The sequence below is a fragment of the Ptychodera flava genome, chromosome 6, assembly GCF_041260155.1.
Source record: "Ptychodera flava strain L36383 chromosome 6, AS_Pfla_20210202, whole genome shotgun sequence".
Lineage (NCBI taxonomy): Eukaryota > Metazoa > Hemichordata > Enteropneusta > Ptychoderidae > Ptychodera > Ptychodera flava.
In genome coordinates, this window is record NC_091933.1 from 2478632 (window position 1) to 2495978 (window position 17347).

General features: G+C 34.9%; 1 protein-coding gene across 1 annotated transcript in view; it reads right to left on the reverse strand.

Annotated features, from left to right (window-relative positions):
- The window catches only part of LOC139134581 (A disintegrin and metalloproteinase with thrombospondin motifs 9-like), a 145742-nt gene that overhangs the window by 112101 nt on the left and 16294 nt on the right, over positions 1-17347 (reverse strand). The gene's annotated exons all lie outside the window — the stretch shown is intronic.

Below are 17347 nucleotides of genomic sequence, written 5' to 3' on the forward strand. Positions count from 1 at the left end.
CCTTTGATTTCTGCATCACGTAGATTTAATACTGATGTCTGATTTCATACTTGAAGGTATTTGAAAGATCTTAGGGATGAATTGTACTGACAGATCAAGCTCTGCTGAAACTTGGTGTTCAGGAACCTATATCATTGACAATAATTTAAGATGGCGGGAATGGTAACAATAATAGCTGAACAATTGCTGAATGGATGCAACATTATGCAGGAACACAGCTGAATAATTGTGATCAATGAAACAACATTTATTTTACAAGTTTGTTATCACAGTGTTGGTGTATTCTTCACTCCACACATCCATCTGTAAACCCCATGACACTGACCAGAAATCCTCGTCAGTGCTGAGCAATCCCAAATGTTCAATTTACACTCTGCGTGATTGAAGGATGAAACAACACAGACCAGAGAACTGAAGACAAACATTGAGTTCTACAAACCATAGACAGCTGAGTGGAAGAGTGTCTATATACAAACATCCAATGTATATACCAGTGTGAATTATCATCCACCATGCATTGAGGACAGAGAATGCAGAATATTTCTAATATTAAACAGTTACATGAGTTAGCATACTGTACAGAACCATAAATGTGGTTAGAACTGCAAACCGAAATGTTTTCAGCTTGTTACTTGGGATAAAAAGGTAATTATCACTTAAATTGTGACAAATGAGTTTATAGAAAGAGCTAGTTTTGAGCACCAATTATAAAGTAGTGTAGACTTAGCTGAAAACAATTTACAGAGATCTTTATCTAGAAATTCTAGTTAAGTTGGATTGTTTCTGTTATAGACCAGTGGGATTGAAATGACCTTACATGGCAGGATTGGCTACAGAAAGAAACAATGCCGTCTTTGTAATGGTGATCTGCACTCCATTTTTCATCAAGATTAGAGTAACCTGAACCATTACATGTTGCTTTACTCTCATACTGTGGTGGCCATGACACGTCCATGCTTTTAAATGTATCTGTCTGACTACTGCAGTAGAACTTAACATATGATAGTGTATCATTTTAATAACTTCTCCATCAGTACAAGTTGTCTGATTTGTAAGTGCTCTGAAAAAGCTAAATGAACACAATTTTGGTAAATTTATGCTTGCTTATCAGAAGCACAGCATGGCTTCTGAATGTGTTTAACATTCTATGGAAAATTTTCACTAGCTTAAAGTATATCCGTATGATTTATATGGGGCTCTGTGAACCCTAAGATTTAAATCTGAAACGGATGCATGTATGTATGTATACAACACTTCACATACTCCACATGGAGTAACTTGATGAATCAAGAAAAACAACTTTTGCAAAAGCTGTTTTACTGAGTTGGAGACCAAGCTTTCAAAGTTGTCACAGATCAAATACTGTCGCATTAAAACTTCAAACTGTAAATCCAGACAATGAATGTTACATCACAAAATACCTTTTATTCATCTAAAAGATCAACTTGGACAATTTATCAACAAAGATGATAAATTAGTGTTCAGCAGGTTGTAACATAGTTCAGGGAGAAGATTAAGGAAATGCACTAGTTTGTATAGAATAAAAACAATGGAAATATGTATCAAAAGTTTCATATATTGATATCAGTTCATGTGCTATCAAATCTGAATGGCTAAGTACAAAGGCAATGTGCTAACAACAATTCATATCCAACTGATATCTACTTTTGAATTCTGAACTACCTTTTCCTGTATACAGTAAAGGCAGCTGTACATATTCATGAATTTCTTGGGCACTGATGAGTGAGCAGGTTAAGTGTCCATATTTTGAAAAATTCTGACAAGATGAAAATGATACATGTTTTCTTCACCTTGACCCTGACAATGATGTACTGTAGTGGATTCCATATTTGGAAAGCAGTATCACTAGCCATTACTGATACCTATCAACAACATCAATAAATTTAATCAGCCATTAATGCACCACTGCAGTGAGGTTATCTAAACATATATTTAATGGCTTCTCCCTGGAAAGCACTAACAACTGTATTGTTTTGTGAATTCCTTGAAAGTGCAAAATGACCAGTGTAACATTTCACGACCTTCACACTGGCTCTGTTATTGCTCTTAGTCTACACAATTTCAAGGTTCATTTCATAGGATGCACGACAATAAGATTTCAGGATTTTTTTTTCGGGACAAATCATTAGAAGTCAGGTTTTTAGAAGCCATGAACATTGTTGTAAACAGGTTATAAGATCAGAGCCTAAAAGATATACATTAAAACATGTTTCAATTTCATTCTTTAGCCACAAACAAATGGTCTGAAATAGTTGACTGTATGAATGAAGCTGCTCTGTGACTTTAAAATAAAGCATTCCAGGAATTCTGTAGGCTATTACTTCCATACTTGCTGTTGCCTTGTGAGAAACTGTATGGCACTGTTACATACAACCTAAGAGTGGAAGGTTCATGCTGGGATCAAACAAGTGAAGGAGACCTGGGGTAACATTCTGAAGGCTATGTCTATCTTGTATACAAATGAATAAAACTTTCCGCCGGAAACGTGCAAAATATCTGTCATCAGACGCTGGTGAAACACTTCTTTGGTTACTATACCACCCAACCTTGATTCAATTTTACAAATTTCTCATCTCAGCTTGTAAACCAGCGAGAATTCACTGCTGTCAGATTTCAAAAAAAAAAAAACCCTGCTCAATATTCACAAGTACGATAACAGTTTCTGAAAGACAATGCAACATCGGTCTGAAAGATCCACGGAACAAAAGAAACCTAAACAGGTGGAAAGTTTATTGGATCAAATTCCCCCATCTGGTAATAATGTGTAGAAAAGTAAAAAAAAAAGGACTCAGAAAAGTCAGTGAAGCATTGTTTGAATTGACTTTTAAGAGGTAAATGGAAAACCCTTTGTTAATTAGATCCAAATCTTCATCTTAATGCCTCTTGGAAAACTGACATGACCACACACACCACTTGGATAGGGCATGTACTTGTATCTTTGAGTATTCTGTGCCATTGATGCTGACATGGAATGTGCCTCAGAAGGGCCGGCACATAATAAACTGACAAATTTCAGAGACTGAATTAAATCTCTAGTCACCCTTCAGTGATCTCACAAGGTTGTCTGTGATTGGTCCATGGCTTAATATATTCATTTGTTAGCAATCAAATAGAACCTTCTGATACTCAGCCAAGTATAAGCCAACTGATTCAGAGTGGGCAATGAAATTACACCTTCAGACACATGGCCATATGGCTAGCAAGTTTGAGCCAATCAATGCTGAGTGGCTAATCAGGTTACATCTTTGGACCCTCCACAGTGTGATTGCAAGATTCCAGCCAATCAATTCAGAGTGGTCAACAATCACTTATGAATTCTCTGATCTATCCTTTGTAACATTGACTGTATGGCAGTATCACATACTTCAATTTGGTTTGTGAAAACACAAACCTTGCAACCACATTTCATTGCAAATTTTTTTCAAAAATGCTGATGTACTAAAACGAGTGTGTCAGAGAAATATTATCTCTATACAATACTCAGACATGTTGATATAGAATGACAAAAATTAAAAGTTCCAAGCAAACATTTTCAACAGTTATTTAATAATGTTAACCCATTTTGCATATGAGTTACAGGTAACTCTTGAACCATTGTTCCATAGTGGCCACTGAAAAAAGTTACTGTTGACAGTGTTACGGATACACATAGAAATACAATATCTACTCGTCAGAAATAGCCTTGTTACACTGGGTAAAATAACGTCATAAAATAATTAAATCAATTCAGAAAATGTTATCGAGTTTCACCTGAGACAATCACCTGATGTCTGTAAACTTCTTGACAATGTTGTATCTCTTTATCAACCGTGGACTCACCCCCTACCCTAAATCTCCATTTCATCACTTTGAAAGAAGCTTTTGAAAAGCAACACTTGAGTCAGACGCCATCATGTGACACAGTCACTTGACAGTCAAGTATCTGCATTTCCTGCTTAGAAGTAAAACCACTGCACATTGTACATTGAAAAGGCTGGTGGACTATGATCTATGGATCTTTTAAGTCAGGCATTCAGCTTGTTTCATCAAGTGCACCATGGACATACATATATTCATGGAGATTTGGATTAGTTCATTATTTCATCCGTTAATATTACCAGCACAGATGGGGGCTTTGTTTTATCTTTAAACAGGCCCACACACCTGAAGTCTACACAGCTTCATAAAATACCTACAGTGTTCTTCAAATCCAAGAAGGATATTATTCAGAATTATTGACACTTTAGAACATATGGAACAACTTCAAAAGAGGTTAGACAGAGTAAAGTTGGTAACTGCAGAGCCAGACGCTGGCACATTTCCATTTCCCATGGAATATCTCTAGGATGTGGTGTCTGGAAACACCACATCCATATTCACTTAAGTTTGAATCAGATCCTGATGGCAATTTTACAGAAGAAAACAAATGACCACGCAGCTGGTAAAACTTAGCTGCTATGTTGCGCTGTCAACAATAACAAACATAATAATCAAATAAGAAGACAACGTAAATGGCTGTTCTGTTGATTTCTGAGAGCAAAATAATTTGAAAATTCTAATGTTTGTCAAACAGTACTGATAGAAGCAAATTTGAATGAAGACATCAAAAATTACCATGCAGACAAAGTGGTTAGAAGTTTGATCATCACTTGATCAGGTTGAAATGAAGTCATCCACTATATTGTAACCAAACCTAAAAACTACACACAACATAAAATTAAAATAAAAAATAAGATTACAATAAAGAAGATTATGCAGATTTCATGGTCATTTGATACTTGTAAGGAAAACATGAAAATTTTCTGATCCCGGGTTTCAGAGAAGAAAATCCAAACTTGATAGATTATGTCGGAGGATGACAGACAGTGAAAAATCAGAAAGAGATACAGTGAAGTATGCAATAGTACTGTCTGTGGTGTTGACTCATGGCCACAAGATGAGTTCATGTCAGCTCTATTAAAATCAGCTTCCCAGATAATGATATAAAACTTCCTACTGTGAAACATAATAGTTTTGGAGACTATATATTTTCATCAGAGCTCATAAATATGTTACACTGTGTATTAATATTGCCACATCCGCTTGGCTGCAGAACTTTACTCTCTAGTAATTTATCATAATTGCAAAATAAACTGACTATCTGCTCATTTATCAGTATTTAAACATCTGTTTTATAAGAACTTTGCAGTAATGAAGAATCTATTGCTAATCCATTTAAAAATATATCATGATAAACTTAAAACAGAACCAGAATATCATTGAGTAACAATATTTCAACATCAACTATAATTTACATGATATCTCTCATGCTTATTCTAAATCAATTTATGATTAATATCAAAATATCAAAATATAGATGTGCTAGAATAAAAATAAATATTTTCAACATCTGTTGTACACATTGAATCATTAATAAAACTATCATACCTACTTATTTCTTGAACAATTTATGATTAATATAAAGCTAATTAAAAGTGATTAATTCTACTTATTTCTAGAACTTTATATGGAGAAACAATATTGATCATGGTATCAACATTCCAACATTTACTGAAAGGTTCAATATTTCAACTTTTATCAAACCAAAAGATGGCCCACACCTGATGAATGTAAAGTGTCTCCTGTTTTGACACTGATGAGAATCATGTTAATCCCATACTTCGGACTCCTTATGTTTGAGTAGGATTTCTGCTATTTCAAAGGGAGAGTTTCTCTCTCAACCAAATACAACATTAGGAATTTCCCATACTGAATTCCAGCTCACAGGAACTTACTGTATGAAAAAGCTACATCAAGCCTCTTTTAGTGCTGCCATATCACTTAGACCGGAAGACTTAGTATATTAGTAGTATTACAGTTTTTCCACTATCTCAAACCCTTGGGTTGGGATGGCAAAGAACACATAAATGGCCAAATCTTTCAGTCTATCATGAACTTTGACATCAAATGGTTTCATGTAGGCCACACCTAAAAGATGAAATGAAGGTCTTGATTATACTGTCTGATATGTAATACACTTTCTATTATTACTGAACCCTTCAGCTTAAATTTCTATTTTAAGCAGAATGGCACGTGTTGTCTACGATTTTAACTCTATACTTAGCACAATAATTGGTGAACTTTCTATTTAAGCATGCTCATTTGGAAAGTATCTTTAAAACAGTCAAATATAATTTTGATGAAAGTGTAAGTTACAGTATTCATCTAAGAGCAATCTCTTAGAATGGACTTGGAGTAAAGCTACATGTATGATTGCAAATGGTAATACTAATTCAGTTACACAACTTGCAAAAAAGCCTTTTAGTACAACTACTAATGAAGAAATGTGGGTAGTTAGATGTAGTTTTTTGATTGCTTGAAAGATTATGCCGTTTTACTATATACAGCCTTGCATGAGATAGAATTATGTGAACAACAGATCATGAAATCTGAAAAATTATACCATTTATGCTGGTCATTACTCAATAATCAACAAGCGCCTAGCGGCCGATATAGCTCCGCTGTGTTTATGTAGAGAATAACTATTTTTGACACATGTTGATGAAGAAGGGTGGAAATCTTTGATAGCTCGATGCAGTGGCCAGAAAAAAGTGGCTAAAATAAGCTGCAAAAATACGCAATTGAAGATTTAATCATACTTTGAATGTATCACATAGGATCATCCCTAAGAACATGTCAACCAAAGCTATCTGATGAGTAGTTTTTGAGAATAAATTTTTTGACCTAAAATGGCAACAATTGCCCCAAAAGTAAAAATTGCAGATTTCATCATAATTTCAAAAGATCAAATTTAGTTCATCTATAGAAACCTGTATACCAAATTTCAAAGCTGTTAGACAAGTACTTTTTGAGAAACGCATTTTTTGACCAAAAATAGGAAAAATTGCCCCAAAAATTCAAAATTGCAGATTTCATCATAATTTCAATAAATATCATTTAGTTCATCTATGGAAACCTGTATACCAAATTTCAAAGCTATCAGATGAGTAGTTTTGATTATACACATTTTTTGACCAAAAATGGCAAAAATTGCCCCAAAAATACAAAATTGCAGATTTCATCAGATATTCAATATATATTACTTAGCTCATCTGTAGAAACTGTATACTAAACTTCAAAGCTATCAGACCAGTACTTTTTGAGAGACACATGTTTTGACCAAAAATGGCAAAAATTGCCCCAAAATTACAAAATTGCAGATTTCATCATAATTTCAATAATTATCATTTAGTTCATCTGTAGGAACCTGTACACTAAATTTCAAAGCTATGGGATGAGTAGTTTTGGAAATACACATTTTTTGACCAAAACGTAAAAATTGCCCTAAAATTACAAAATTGTAGATTTCATCATAATTTCAATAACTATCATTTAGTTAATCTGTAGGAACCTGTATACCAAATTTCAAAGCTATCGATGAGTAGTTTTGGAAATACACATTATCGGATGAGTAGTTTTGGAAATACACATTTTTGACCAAAAATGGCAAAAATTGCCCCAAAATACAAAATTTCAGATTTCATCAGAAATTCAATACATATTACTTAGTTCATCGATAGAAAGCTGTATACCAAATTTCAAAACTATCAGACCAGTACTTTTTGAGAAATAAATTTTTGACCAAAAATGGCAAAAATTACCTTAAAAATGCAAATTTGCATATTTCTGCACAATTTGAACAAATCTGAAATAGATCATCCCTAGGGACCTATGTACCAAATATCAAAGCTATCTGACAGGCAGTTTTGAAGAAGAAGATTTTTAAAGATTTTTTACCAGAAATGACAAAATTGCCTTAAAAATACAAATATGCAAATTTTGCCACGATTTGAACAATCTGACTGAAGTCACCCTAAGCAAACTGCATACCAAATTTCAAAGCAATTGGACAAGCGGTTTCAGAGAAGAAGATTTTTTTACCAAAAACACCAAAAAATGCCCCAAAAATACAAATATGCAAATTTCACCACGATTTGAACAAACTGAAGTGAGGTCACCTTAAGTCAACTGCATGTAAAATTTCAAAGCAATTGGACTTGCGGTTTCAGAGGAGAAGGCAATTGTTGACGGACGACGACGGACGACGGACGACGGACGACGACGACGACGGACGACGACGGAAAATCAACCTATTTGATAAGCTCCGCGTCGCTGACAGCGGAGCTAATAATTATACCATGTATGATGTCAATAAAATACTAGTACTTCAAGTATTATCATTTGTTGGAAATTTTTACACAACATAAATTGTTGCCTTCTCAGTAAAGTAACAATATTTACAAGATTGCAAAAATGATCTGATGAAAGAGTTTAACGACATCAGATCACACACTACGGTAGCCTCAGTGACTGCCAGTGTTTTTGAACAGTTTAATGGTTCATTTCCTGAAATACTTAATACTTTGCCATTAAAGACTACATATATGTACAAACATGAGTTCACATTTACCCTTATAGGTAATCAATTAGAGCACTTCTGGCTATTTACAGAATTATCTAAATACAGAACTGGTCAGAAAACAGCTTACCAAAATCAGGCAAGGAAAATACACATGTGAAAGGCACTAGTTGAACAATTTTCTATTTGTGTCCAATACCTTTATTCCTGTCAGAGTAAATCAACAGTTTTTCATGTTATTATTGAGAGTACAACATTTACTGAAGGCACCCATAAAGAACTGAAAGAGCAAAAGCTGCATGTTCAACTATGTAGATGTGAGAGACTTACATTATCATCGATGTGATTCCGTGTTAAACATGTTGATAGGGACACTGCATCTTGACAAGACTTTCACTCATTTATTCAAATTATCTTTAAAGATTTACCTGAGGACTTTAAAATATTAAACAATGATGGCTTACTGGTTTGTGACACTGAACAATGAAATATTCTGTGTCATATCTGTTCTACAATGAGCAATTCATATTCTTCATAACTTGCTTCATAATGTTACTTGATAACACTGCAGCAGTTTGTTTTGCTTTTTGATTTTTTTATTTGAAACCAGATTTCTTCCCAACAATTTATCAGTTTCAACAGGGTCCACTATATAGCCTTGTTCCTTACCTTCTTTGATGACTTTTGGTCTTGTAAGCAGCATTTATAAATGGAACCTTTATAGAAGCACTCATTTGGATAATATAGTGACACAACTTTCTGAGGGCAATGCAAATAGTTTTTATGAAACTTCTACTAACAATCTCATACAGCCTTGATGATATGCCGGTCTTTGTGGAAATTTACAGTAACATCTATTTATAGATTGCATCTTCTTTCATCCTTGCACCAAGAGCTTGCATCTTGTTCTTTATAGCTTTTGTCTCTTTACAAACCACAGAATTACAAGAAGATGATTTGCATAAGACATTGACTTTTTGTAACTTTATTTAACTTCTCTTAAAAGAGAAACATTTCCACCAGACACTGTCATTGTACTATTGAATTGACACCTGAGTGTACAGTCACGTTCTGAGTTTTTTGCACAAGACTTAAAATACCATACTACAAGTTATACTAACACCTGTAAAGTCACATTTTGCTAGAGACAAGGCTTTGTAACAATTAAACATGCAGTGCAGGTTATTGAAATGACCAAAATTTATATTTGTTGACTGTCATGACCCAAACACAGCACACAATATTTAATGGATTACAGACACTTTTATCATGGTTCAAACAATTCCAATGAGTGACATTCTATGGCAGTATGAAACTGTGCATTAAAATTCACAGATGTGGTAACAGATGGAATGAAATGATTTGGTGTTGAGGACGTCAGGCCATCTATTCATCTTCCTTGACAATGTTGTATGTACTTGACAGAGATATCCATAGTTCAATGGTCAAGCATGTTTGGTTTTTCACAAGTCTAACAGCTGTGTCACCAAAATCATACCATTACCACTTCAGGCACCAACTCCTTCATTCATAGTGAAAACTATTAAGCATTAGCACAAACTGTGACATTGGTTTATGTACTGATCAAAAGAAATGTTCTATTTTGAAGCAGTCTTGTTGCAAGTAATAGATGACTTAACTAATTTGGCATGCAACACACCACAGTCCATTTCATTTACTACCGAATGAAAAATTAGGTTAAGTACTTGAGAAATTTAGGAAAATTTGCAAGTTCACATACATGTACATGTACAACAGTTCAAATAAAACTGATGTCTTTGACTCTATAAAACAACAAATGCTTGCATCATTTTCTCAGACAACATTCATTAAGGTAGTGACACATCTTGAAACAGAAATACAAACTTTTCCCTCAATTTTTTCCCTCGAGCCTTCCAACTTTGCTCTTACCAAATCAAGAATAATGATAAGGTCTTACCGTGCAAATTGTGGTATGAAAGAAACAATATTTGAGAGAAACAATATTTAAAATTTGAAATGGCTGTCAGTGTTAACTCTCCCTGGAATATCAAATTTTCAATTTTCACAAACATAGATGGTGATGGAAACTTGACATAGAGCTTTAAACTGAGCCTCCGCAAGTGGTAGATTAGTAACAAATTGTAAAAATTTTGAGTCCAAATATCAGTCCCTAAAGGACATTCTACCTTAAAATGCAGTCTCTTTTTGTTACTCATAAATGTTTACAAAGCACAATATAATCAACAGTAGCAATGTAGAAAAGAAAACCAATCTATGCAGACTGATGTCTCTGTGGAATTAAATTGCAGGTGTGATAGGGGTTTGTTTGTTTGTTTGTAGCAATATCTAGGTCAGGTCATACAGGCCCTACACGTGATATCCCAATACACTGACCAATACATTCTATCTATGGTTTTGTTAAATTCAAATACAGACTTGGCTTGAACTTCCATTGAATATGAGAATCTAACTTGTAGTAGCAGCATTGGGTGAAATGAACGGATAGCCTGCAGTTGTGAAACAAACAACCTTCTTACCAGCTCAGACTAAAATGCATCATGTATGAATGTTGAAACACAAAACCCTGACTAGAGTGTATATGAAATGTTACATGAAAACCTTTGAATGCTGGAAAAAAATGAGTGAGAAACTGAACAGAGAGACCACAGACAAGTAGCCACTTAAGGTCAGTGTTGAAAGCAATTCTAAAGGCTTTGGTATTTGTAGCATATAGGACAAATCAGACTCTTTGAACACTGGACTTTCTCTTCTACACAGCAAGGCATGAACCATAGGTATTCTATAACAGACAATGAATAGTTTTCACTTTTAACCAGACCAATTGAAAACACACCACCACAGAAAACAGAGAGAAACATAATACCTTTGACATAGAGTATTCACCTGAAAGCTAAAGGCTTCCACATATTTGATGAAAATGGCAGAATGTAACATGCATCATGCACATGGTATGTTTTATACAATACTCACATTTCACAGACACCACTCTTGAGTATGGCATTCTATGCATATTCTCACAAACTCAGGTGACAATAGTCTGTTCAAGGCAATTGTTTGATTAATTAAAGTTCAAGATTTTTCATTGAGTATATGCAGAGACTAAAAACACACATGCAGGTATTCTGGTGTGAATCACTGTATTATCATCAAAACAGCTATGAACACTAAATACCTGAATGCACACTGTTTAAATAAAGTGTCATTGATATTCAACTATTTGACTGATTTTCCTCAGGAAGTAGAAGTGATAAGAATCAACACAGGTAATCAGAGACTACAAAGGCTTGGCTTTACTTAAAATGTCAAGCTTTGAAAACCTTTGAAAACTCATACTGAATACAATTATCTCCACCTCTGGCTGGACCAAATTTCGATTTCAGTTGCTCCAGATTTCAACCAGCCCCCCATTTCAAGCCATCTTAAATACTAATATTTCTCCCTGCCCTGTAATATACATTATACAGGTGAACATAAGCTACTTTGAGACAAAAAATCGACGTTGTTTCTAAAAAAGCCTTGACATTTTGAGCTGCTTTCATAAAATGCCAAAAGGGAAGAAACTTTATATTGAAACTTTATAGTAAAAAAAAAGCAACTACATTGCATAATCTCAAACTAAGATTGATTGTGATCGGTGAAGATGAAAAACAAGGCTTGATATCACGTCATTTTTACCTAACATGAATGACTTGCAATTAAACAAATCTTTTTTCCCCTGATCCTAATGTTTGAAGTCTGATGAACAAAATTATTTTTAGGTACTCTCAATTTGTCTTGAACTTTTAAGACATCACCTAATTTGCTTTTGACAAAGTATCAGTGTCACCTACAAGTAGGTATCAAACCATGTCAATATAATGAACACCTTAACATGCCTTTACCAGTGACTGAACAATGTCACATTCATGTCCACACAAACAGCTATATGAGATCATTATACAGTTGCCACCAGCACCACACTCTGAATGCCTCAAGCTAATACTTCAAATAATCTACTCTACCAACAACTACGAAGACATGACGCTTTCTGTCAAAGAAAAACAAACATGTACCTTTGCTTTTATTAAGTCTGAAGGGTTTGAAACCCTGCTCAGTGGCCTCAAACTTAAATGTGTGTGATGAAATTTTCTACCTTTGACCTTTAACCTATGGTCAGATTTTACCAGGCCAGAAGTAAACAGAGTTCACAAGAGAATGATTTGAACAACTGTGTGACATTCAATGGATGTCTCATACTAATTACATCAAGGCATTGCTTTCATTGTTGATTGCTTCATGAAACACCCTGTATCAGGTCAGCAAGAACATTTGGTATCAGATTCTGTTCCATGGCAATATACACCATAGAAATAATCAACATCTCTGTCATAGCATAGCGTGATCCATTACAATTCTTTGGGTTTTCTGAGATGGTCAAACATTAGCATGACAGCGTATGCTAATGCTGTACATGAACTCTTTGCGATTCTTTCATCACATGTTTGTGACAATAATTTTCACAAAAGTCACACAACAGAATCTGGCATACTACTGATACAAGGAGGCTGACAAAATTGGTTTCCATCAAAACGGTGCTTTACACATTTCCTAGAGGTTTTTCAGCTATCTGTTGGAAATATATTTACAAGATATTTCTGCAAAATAAAATCAAATAATATTCCAACGCTAAAAAAGCCAGTGTGTATATTCTAATGAAAACCAAAACAATGGATACATATGCTTGGTGAAGATTAAAAAAAAACCCACAAGCAATATATTATTTGGACCACTGACAGGGACAGTTTTGTCGAATGAGGCTAATATTTCATTTTCATGAAGACAAACCCAATTGACTGGTCAACAATCTGACACTGCATGTCTAAGGACCTGTATGCACTGTTGGTGTGATACAGGGCACCACACCAAAACTACAGAGGTTGGTTCTATACAAAGTCAGAAATATCAGAGGGAAGGTTTATCGGCAAATGCTCAATTTAAAATTTCTTGAAATTTTGAATTGTGGGCAGAACATAGACATACTGGTACCTGTTGGGTAGAATGTTTTCTCTATTTGTGTAGTGATAGATCCACACAATCACAGAACACCTTTGCTACCACTTTAAACAATTACATAACAACTGTGCACACGACAAAGCTTCTTTGCAAGGCGAGGAAGATTTATAACACTTGTGACACACCAAGCCCAGGGACAAAACACACATAGGGCAATAGAAACATAACAAGACAATTTGAATATAACTGATGCCATATTTACTTTGCAATGTATTCCAGTAAGACTGAAGACAAATCCCACAAGTCTACAGAGATTGGGGTTGTCCTTTGCCATTGATTAGTGTTGTGTGTCAAATCACCTATGAATAGCGCTTCTATGCCAATTCAATGGAACTAATATACTCCAAATGGGCTTTTCTTGCTCCAATTCAGTAATTTCTATTTAATAGCACAATGAATTTTTAATGAGAAGCTTTTTATGTCTACTTGTGGACACCTAAAAGCATTGGCTTTTTTAATCACACGATTGATCTATTTTTCATGTGCCAGTTTTCTTTACTTGGGCTAATCTCAGCTTTTAATCTGCAATATTGATAAATCCTTGTTAATTCCGATGATTAAGTCATGCTCTTGACTAATGGAATTACAGTGGTGTATTGGTCCTGTATCTGCATCACTGGAGCTTAATTAATTTGTTTTTGTTGTTTTTGTTTGTGGGAGGAGTGCTTTGTGAGGGAACACCAATTGCCGCTCTTTGCATCCAATTACTTGTAATTACAACCACATCAAAAAGAGGACAGAACAATGATCTAGATACACTGCTGGGTAGATAGTTTTTTCTATCAGTATTTGAATGAAATTCAATGGAGATCATTTTCATTTCACATGATTCAATGAATATAATAGTGAATAGCTGAGCACAGTATAACAGGAGTTCAATTCTTAGCAGCCAATGTTGACCAGTCTCCTTGTGACCTTTCACCTACATTTACTACGAACAATCAGAAAAAATTAAATTGTGTTTCATGACTAAAATCTCTAACAAGCTTGTGCAAAACTGATTCTATTTTCTCATTTAACAGTTATTAAAATATGACTTTACTCACTACTCATCAGGGTGATAATGAGTTGAGTGGAAAATGTATCTGGCAATAGTGACTGGGAATCTAGTGGTGCTACCTTGAGAATTGCAGAGTTGTAAGACCGTTCCAGTAACAGAACAGAAACGCAAGCTTGTAGAGCATGAAGCAGACAAGCATTTCAAACCAGAAATTCCAATCAGTCACTGCATTTTCCAGATAGCATCACAATTTGTGTTATTGATTTATTTATCTGCTGAACACCTGCCACGACTACTTTCATCTTGACTGTTGGACAATTATTTTGGGATTGTTCCACGGGCTAATTAAAGGACTGTTAATGAAAAGGTAATTAGTCTCTACATGCATTTGTGAATTCCTCCTTAAAGACTTGGAACAAAGTGACAACTGTGTGAGACTTAAATCTTATCTTTCCAACAATCTGAACAAGAATAATAGCAGTAAAGAAAATTTGGACCTGAGTCAGCCAAAGCTTTGACAAATTCTCCCCACTGAAGCTACACAAACAATGGCTGGAAATATTGTTCTTTCTCACAAAACCGGAACCTAAACACATGATTTCCGGAACAATTGACAACCCTAATTAAAGTACAAACAGTTTCTTGCCAATGCTCCAGGGGTCTTGGCCTTAATCTTTATCGTTTCTAGATATGAACAAATATAATGGATAATACAGTAAAGTTGAAACAAATAAAAAGGGTTTAAGGCAAATATTCACTGTACGTGGGTAGAAAGAATACTAATGGTGTCTATTTACCAGAGCATTACTACTGAGGTCTTTGTGTGACTTGACGGTAGATTTGTACTATATTCAGTCCAACAGTGGTGAAAAGGAGGATAAAACTAACTTGGTAAATCAAAAGACTGACTTGAAAACTGAATTGGTGAAGCGAGTCATATAACACTATCAACTTATGGATTCATAATGAGCATGTTAAGACTTTCTAATAAATATGTACCCAGAGCTATTGCAGATGTCTATTTGAATTACAGAGTGGGTAAGAGAACAGCAGGGATACCAATCTATCTGGATAGTACGTTAAAATGAAGTGAGTAGACATGCGTTAGTCATCATTTCAAGTGTTCTTGAGACTCACACAATAACTGTAATTGTTCAGCTCAATGCATGCACACGATATATTGCTGACCCCATACTCTAACCCTATCAATCTTCTACATAAAAGGTACATTGTACACTCACTCTGTCATTTTTCCGTTAAAAATAATGTATGGCTGCTCTTTTCCGGTACGGTTGAAAATAAAGAAATATCTAACAGTAATCTGCCCAAAAATTATGGTGATTAAATCAGATTGCACAGATGACATTTTCAAGACTGGGAAAGAGGACGTATTATAGGGAGGTGATATTTCTATTAAACCTCTCTCAGCTACATCAGCCTTAGCTATGGACAACCAAATGAGAATACAGTCTCAAGGCACTTTTCACTGCTGGGCATTGGAAGGTGGTCATGCGTGGGTACCAAATTGATATGCAGTCTTATGAATGAAATGCTATGTTATGAGACAGCATAACAAACAGCAAATACTTATAAAATATAAGTTGAATATTCTGTAGATATCATTTATGCAAAGTAATAAAAGTTAGTCGTACACTTTGAGGGCAGATTTACATTCTGCATAAATAGTGACGTCAAAATTTTAATGATTTCAACCAGAGAAAGTAAGTACACGTTGTATTGTCTAGCCATCACATTTATTCATAGCAATCCCTTTATTTTCAATTTGTGATTAGTATTGATTGTCACAATCCACTGATCACATTACAGATTTGACATCGCAAGCCAAACGGCGTTCATTCACTCCTTCAAAATATCCCTTAGTGGTAAGACTTTGTAGATCATGTGATTGATCAGTGCATGTGATTGGCCAATCATGTAATTCCTCCACACTGCTGTGCTGTACAATTCAAGACTGCAACATCGGTGAATCTTACAAGCAAGCTTGAAGAGCTTATCACTAGCATTTTTACTTCTAGAGTTTGAATGGCAATCGAAGAAAGGCAGTAAATTTTATTTTAAACATCAGGGACATCACAAGCAGAATGACAGAGGCAAGTCTTGTTACAGCATTGAGTGCTTTTCAAACCCTTGGCGTTACCCAGTCAACCAAAGAAGTGACAGTTGTAGCCCCATTCCTGGTGGGTCCACACCATTTTGAAGCTGTTGGTAAAATTCTCCAGAAAAAAGTGAATATTTTCATGCACAGGTTGGTTATGGAGACTGTACCAGGATGTCCTAGGCAAAGCCACATAGATACATGTAGGACAATCTACTTAGACTACACACTTTCTTCTTTCTGTCTTGGCAAGCAAACCGGGTTCACAGGTTTGATGGTGTTTCTCTTCTTTTGTCAACTGGGTATTGCAACAAAAGCGTAGACAAGTATTCCATGTCACTAGATCATGTAGACTTTCTCAGGCATTGTGAAGCTACATACAAGTTACTGTGTTGACAAACATGTTTATGTGTAACAGCTACAAATTTTAGAAAAAGAAGCACAGAATATGACCTCATCTAAAGTCTGTAACAAAATAGGAAATTAACGTTGTGACCTAGATAGGCATGCATTTTATGGTGACACTGAATCAAAACATCAAAAAGTATAATGAGAATGAGGAATTGATGAAGAGGTTTTCTGAGTCACCTACATGTGGGCTAGTTTGAAAGGATATGCAAATGAAGGTAATTAAAATACAAAAACTATTTAGAAAAAAGCAGATATAACTTCTCTAGACTACCTTGCCTTTAAATTGCCCATTACATCATTGAGAGAGGATGTTATGATCAAATTGGTGAGAAAATATTTCAAAACAATGCATCAATATTTAACATGA